The following is a 6,582-nucleotide window of genomic DNA, read 5'->3' as shown; positions in this document are numbered from 1 at the left end:
TTGAGGAACACTCGTAATTTGCCATTTTTTACGTAATTTTCTCTTTTTCTTAATAAGATCTAAAATGTCTGTTAGAAATTTAGTATAAAAGTTTTTTTGTTTAGGAACAGGAGTACTTTTCTAAGCCGATTCTTTAATAGTTTTCGTAAATATATGAACTTCATCTTCTAAAATATCTTGAGTTGTTATATTTACTTTAACATCAATATCTTTGAATGTCTATTAGAAAGATGTATATTAGAAAGATAAGGCGGTATGTCGATTTCTTTCAGATGGCCATTTAGGATTAGATATACTGGCGAGTGGTCCGAATTTAAGTCCAATCCATTTTCCATGGTAATGAACGTCTTGGATATTTGTCGAGTGATGAAAAAGTCGATAAAGTCACCACCCATAATGAATTTCCCATGGTGTTTTAGTATAAGTTCTGTGTACAAGTCCATTTTAATATTGTGTCTAGGTGGGCTATATATTACGGTAATACTTATTTTTCCGAAACTAGTTTCAACCGATATGGTCGTGGCTTGGAATTCCGGGATACTTATATTAATTTCTTCGTAGTGGGGAATATTATCTCTGATAATTATGGCACTCCCCCCTCTCGCATTATTATTTGGGTGGTTCGAGCAATACGTCTTGTAGTTTTTGAATTTAACGAAAGTCTCATTTGTAAAATGGGTTTCTGATATAAGACAAATATCAATATTTTCAACATGGAGTAATGTCTCTAATCTTTACTACGTTTGAGTAAGCCATTTGCATTCCATGTCATAATTCTTACCGGTTTCATGTTTGCGCCATACTTTGTTTTGCTGTCACTCTAGTTGAGTAAGTCGTTCGTGGGTAAGTTTATTTTGCTCTTCTAGCTTATTCAGCTTGTTGAGAATTATCGATAAATTAGTGGTTATATCAATAACAGCATTAGAATTTGTTTGGTTTGCAGACATAAGTTGTTGTTCCTGATTATGCTGGCAAATGAGGGTTTTCCAGATTGCTGACTTACATTAGTAACTTCCTTCTGAGGAGCAGTAGAAGCGGTTGCACTTAAGCGTTTTGGTTGTTGGTTATGGTCTTTTATTTTTTCGATCGCGTTTCTAATTTTTTTAAGTTGTTTTGCCACTTCACATCCCCTATAGTTCGCAGGGTGACTTTGATTGCAGTTACAGCATTTTGGCGGCAGATCGGCAGGTTTTGTACAGTTTAGAGTTGAATGATTTCCGGCGCACTTCACACACCTTGGTGGTTTACAACAATAATTTCTGGTGTGACCGAATGCTTGACAGGACTTACACTGCGGTACAAGATTCGATGGCTTGATGGGCTCGAGTTTGACGACAGAATTTAAAATATGTTTAATTTCGTAGACTTTCTTGATGTTCTCTGTTGATTCGAAGCAAACAATAAACATTTTTAATGGATTTTTTTGTTTTATATTGAAGTTTATTTATGACCTTCGAAATTCTGATGAGTGCTATCAAAGAGCATGAGTGAAAGTCGAGTAGAAAACCATTCGGCTGCCGATGTTAGGACCTCGAAACGTACGCATGTCTAAAGCACTGTAGACGTGTCTTCCATCAATTACAACATGATCAATCTGGTTGGTGGCTTTTCGATCCGAAAACAACCAAGTAGCTTCATGAATTTTTCATTGCTGGAATCTAGTAGCATATGTAACAATATTTCGGGCCCCGGCGAAGTCGATCAGCCTCAACCCATTAGCAGATCTTTCCTCGTGGCGGCTGAATTTACTGACTGTTGTGCCAAAGATACCTTCTTTGTCCACCCTGGCGTTAAAGTCGCCCAGCATGATTTTGTCATCTTTGGTCACATTGTCCTTCTCTTCCGCCGGAGCGTATGCGCAAATGAGCGATATGTTGAAGAACTTCGCTTTGATTCGGATTGTGGCTAGACGTTCATCCGTCAGCGAGAATAACAGTACTCATGGACAGAGACTCTCTCCCACCACAATTCCCACCATAAAGCACCAAATTTGCGCTCCTTTATATGGCCACTGTAGTAAATGCCTCAAGGACTTACCCGTCTCAGTCTTTATCCACGATTATTTTTACGAGGACACCAACCAGCTGGTCAGCGGCACCTTCCCAATTAAGGAACCAGACATTCCAAATGCATGCCCTTAAATCATAGTCTTTATTACGTTTGCTGTGGTCGTCACCAAAAGCGGGGATACTTTCTCAAGGCTGTTGATTTGTTTACATTAGGCGCGTTTTTTACGTGGTATGTAGCATGTGTGTTACAATATTTTCAGGGGTTAGCCGCTCTGAGAGCAGTTTCTCTAGCTCCTCTCTTTGATCTTTATAACGGGGGCACAGAAAGAAAATGTGCCACGCGTTCTCATTCTTGTTTCCACAAAAAGAGCAATCAAACCCATCGTCATGTCCATATTTGTGTAAATATTCTCTGAAGCAGTCGTGCCCAGTCAGGAATTGCGTCAAGTAATAGTCAGTTTCACCGTGATTTATATCTACCCACACTTGCACGTCTCCGATCAACGTGTGTGTCCATATACCAATTGTTGTTTCGTCCTATTGTTTCTGTCACTCATTCAGGGTGGTTTGACTTTCTTGCTTTTTCTCTTATTTATTAAATCGTCTGCCCGTGTATTTCGCTTTGTCATAGATACTTTTTAGCTCTATCGCCATAATATCTGGCGGCATGATTCCTGAAATAATTCCAGCCGCTTCGTGTGGCACAGTACAAAAAGCGCAAGCTACCCTGATTGCACTTAGCCGAACTACTTCTTTCGCCGTGTTCGCATATGTTTTGTGCAGCCATGTTGGTCCTAATGTAGGTGCGGCGTACATTAGTACTGACTGGCTAACTGACTAGGTCCACCTATGTTGACCATGATTCTAGTTAATGCAGCCGTCACCTTTGCTGCTTTTTCACAGGCTTTCGCGATGTGGGTCCGATATTTTAGTCTCGCGTCAATAATTACACTCAGGTATTTCAACGATTGTTGCATTGGGATATTGTACCCAACAATGTTGAGCGTAGTCGCCTCTAGCTTTTTCCTACTCGTTATTAGCACCGCTTCGGTTTTTTTGGCCTGTTAAGTGGAGCTTTGCTTTTGTGAGCCATTCTTTTATTTTTATCGTCTTGTGGTTGCACTCTATCTGGCTTTTTTTCTTTTGCCACTACTGTTATTGCTATATCATCAGCGTACCCGATTATCTGTATTTCGTTGGGCAATGGGAGACGTAGCACACCGTCATGTAAAACATTCCACAGTAGGGGCCCTAGTACTGAGCCTTGTGGTGCACCGCCTGTTATAATGTAGTTTTTAGGACCTTCTTCTGTGTCATATATCAGTAATCTGTCGGAGTGGTAGCTGGATATGATCCTCAGCTGGTTCTTTTTTTGTTTCAGGGCTTCTATGGTATGCGGCCAATAGGCCGAGTTGAAGGCATTTTTTACGTCGAACGTCACTACCGCGCAATATTCTTTGGAGCCACCTAGGTTTCTTCAGTTGCCTAGCTTGCGAGCTCTGTTAACTCCTTTATGGCATCTAGCCTGTGCCTTCGAAACCCATATTGCTTTTTGGCTAAGCCCAGTGGCTCTCTTTCTAGATGTTTCTCTAGCCGCACACAGATTATACGCTAAAGTATTTTCCCCATTGTGTTCAACATACATAATGGTCGGTAGGAGGCTGGCTCTCCTGCTGGTTTATTTGGCTTTTTTATAAGCACTAGCTGCTGTTTTTTCCAAATCTTAGGGAATACTCCCTCTCGTAAGCATTGAGTATAAACTTCCGTATGCGGGGTGGGTTTATATTTAATAGCCCGTTTTAGGGCCTTATTCGGCATGCCATTTAGGCCTGATGCTTTAGTATTTGCGAATCACATTGCTGCTTCATTTGCTGCGGTGCATTTGTAGCTCCTGGTTCTTTTTTTTTTGCTGCTTTTGTAGCAATTACGTTGGGCAAAGAGTTTGAACAACCGTCTTTAATAATCTAGGGCATGTAGGCGCTTGTCCTTTATGGTCTTTAATCTTTGACATGAAGATTTTGTAGGCATATCCCCACGGGTTTTCTTCGACCTTGTTGTAGAGCTCTTTAAAACAACAGGCTTTGCTCTTCTTTATTGCTTTCTTGAGTTCATTTCGCTTTCGCTTAAAGTGCTCGTTTAGCATTGTGAAATCTGCCGTTTGTCGTCCCCTTTGATACTGGCGTCTCGCTTCTTAGAGCTTCAATAGTCTCATTCCACCAGTATGCGGGCTTCTTGTTGTGCCTTGTTTTTCCCTCACATGGCGGCATCGCAAGCATTACTGACATGTTTAACTAGGCATTCGGCCTTCTGTTCTATGTCTATAGCGTAGTTCGGATTGTCATCTACCATTAATTTGTATATATCCTCATCAAGAGTTTCAGATTTCCAGCCCCTGGTTTGGACCTTTTTGAGGGACTTAGGCATTTTTTCCTCTCTGTCAATTTCAAGCAGAATAGCCAAGTGGTCACTGTGTGTATACATGTCGCTCACTTGCCATGTACACGATCGCACTAGAGAGCTACTATCAAACGTAATATCGATTAGAGAACCGCGGCCGTTTTTTTTCGAAAGTGTTTCTGTTACCGATATTCAGCAAGACGGTGTTCAGTAACGAAAAAGCCTTCAGAACAGTTTCTCCTCGTTTATTTGTGTACATGCTACCCCACTCCACTGAACGTGCATTGAAGTCACCTGCTACCACGTTCCTTGTGCCAGATTATCGATGGTTCTTTCATATTCACCTTGCGCGATACTCGGCGGAATGTAACAGCTATAAGAGTTTATTCCGCAGATTTTTGCCCCGTGTGGTAGGCTCATCCTTTTTGGAACACGTTTTCTCCACAGGCACAAATGGCCGCTTTGCCTGTTAGGTCAGATGTCCACGTTGCTGCACTAAGGTTTTTGTATTCCTCGCAGACTATTGCCACGTCGATTTTCTGCTCAAACACTGTATGCGTAAGCAGGTCTTGAGCTTCGCAGTGATTGAGGTTGAGCTGTAAGACTCTCACATGTTGGCTCTCTTGCACGCTTCTTGGTGGAGAGGACATTTCTTGCTACCTATCTGATGGTCGGAGTTTTCCTTTCCTTGTTTTTTCTATGCACAGCAGGACACCTCCTTGTTGCATGTCTTAGCGAAGTGACCTTTTTCCCCACATTTCAGGCAGCACTATCTCCTATCGTCTGAGTTTTTGCAGGTTCTCGCCAGATGGCTATATTCCGAACGACGGAAGCATTTTTGGGTCTGGCAGTAAACGAGGGCAAGACGAAATATCTCCTGTCATCAAACAAACAGTCGTTGCACTCTCGACTTGGCTCTCACGTCATAACTTTGAAGTCGTAGATAATTTCGTCTATCTTGGAACCAGCGTAAACACCACCAACAATGTCAGCCTAGAAATCCAACGCAGGATAACTCTTGCCAACAGGCGCTACTTTGGATTGAGTAGGCAATTGAGAAGCAAAGTCCTCTCTCGATGAACAAAAACCAAACTCTATAAGTCACTCATAATTCCCGTCCTGCTATATGGTGCAGAAGCCTGAGGACACAACTGATGAGTCGACGTTGCGAGTTTTCGAGAGAAAAGTTCTGCGAAAGATTTATGGTCCTTTGGGCGTTGGCCATGGCGAATACAACATTGGATGGAACGGTGAGCTGTACGAGATATACGACGACATTGACATAGTTCAGCGAATTAAAAGACAGCGGCTACGCTGGCTAGGTCATGTTGTCCAGATGGACGAAAACACTCCAGCTCTGAAAGTATTCGACGCAGTACCCGCCGGGGGAAGCAAAGGAAGAGGAAGCCACTCCGTTGGAAGGACCAAGTGGAGAAGGACCTGGCTTCGCTTGGAATATTCAATTGGCGCCACGTAGCGAAAAGAAGAAACGACTAGCGCGCTGTTGTTAACTCGGCTATAATCGCGTAGATGGTGTCTACGCCAATAAAGAAGAAGAGGAAGAATTTTATTAGGTTCGGCTTCTCCCTAATTCTACACACAACCCATCCTATTTTAATTTTTTTGGCTTCAATAAGTATCCTAGCCTGTAAGGCGGGGAGGCTTTGCACAGCTGTTGCGTATTACGCCCTAATGATTGAGCCTTTATAAAAATCCCCTAGCTTTTCTATTTGCGTGCGAATAGCATTGGCAATGTCTTCCTCTCCGGTTATTTCATCCAGATCCCGGATTTCCACTGTTATTTCACTCGTTATGTCTGTTTAGGTATATATGTATGTATGCACATATCTTTATTAATATATCTGTAAATAGATATCTATATTTAGTAAAATGTCGACTTTGCTGATAAATAAGCATGTTAAATGATATTTGTACATATTGCCGAGGGAAGGAAATGATTATTTAAAAAAATTATTAACTACTTAAATTTTGTCCTTCTTTTGTGTTTGCAATATCGATGCTTCCGTATCTCGATAATTATGCCCAGTATTACTGCAGTCTTTGGTGTGCACCTAATTCGTCTATCACTAATCCCACGATGAGGTCCTTTCCTTTTCTTTGTAGTTGCAGAATCATTCGAATCATCTTCCGCTTTGTTTAAATGAGTTGAGCATTC

The sequence above is a fragment of the Bactrocera neohumeralis genome, unplaced genomic scaffold (genome assembly GCF_024586455.1).
Source record: "Bactrocera neohumeralis isolate Rockhampton unplaced genomic scaffold, APGP_CSIRO_Bneo_wtdbg2-racon-allhic-juicebox.fasta_v2 cluster11, whole genome shotgun sequence".
In the NCBI taxonomy this organism is placed as follows: domain Eukaryota; kingdom Metazoa; phylum Arthropoda; class Insecta; order Diptera; family Tephritidae; genus Bactrocera; species Bactrocera neohumeralis.
The sequence above is the reverse complement of the archived record's forward strand: the minus strand, read 5'-3'. Positions refer to the sequence as shown.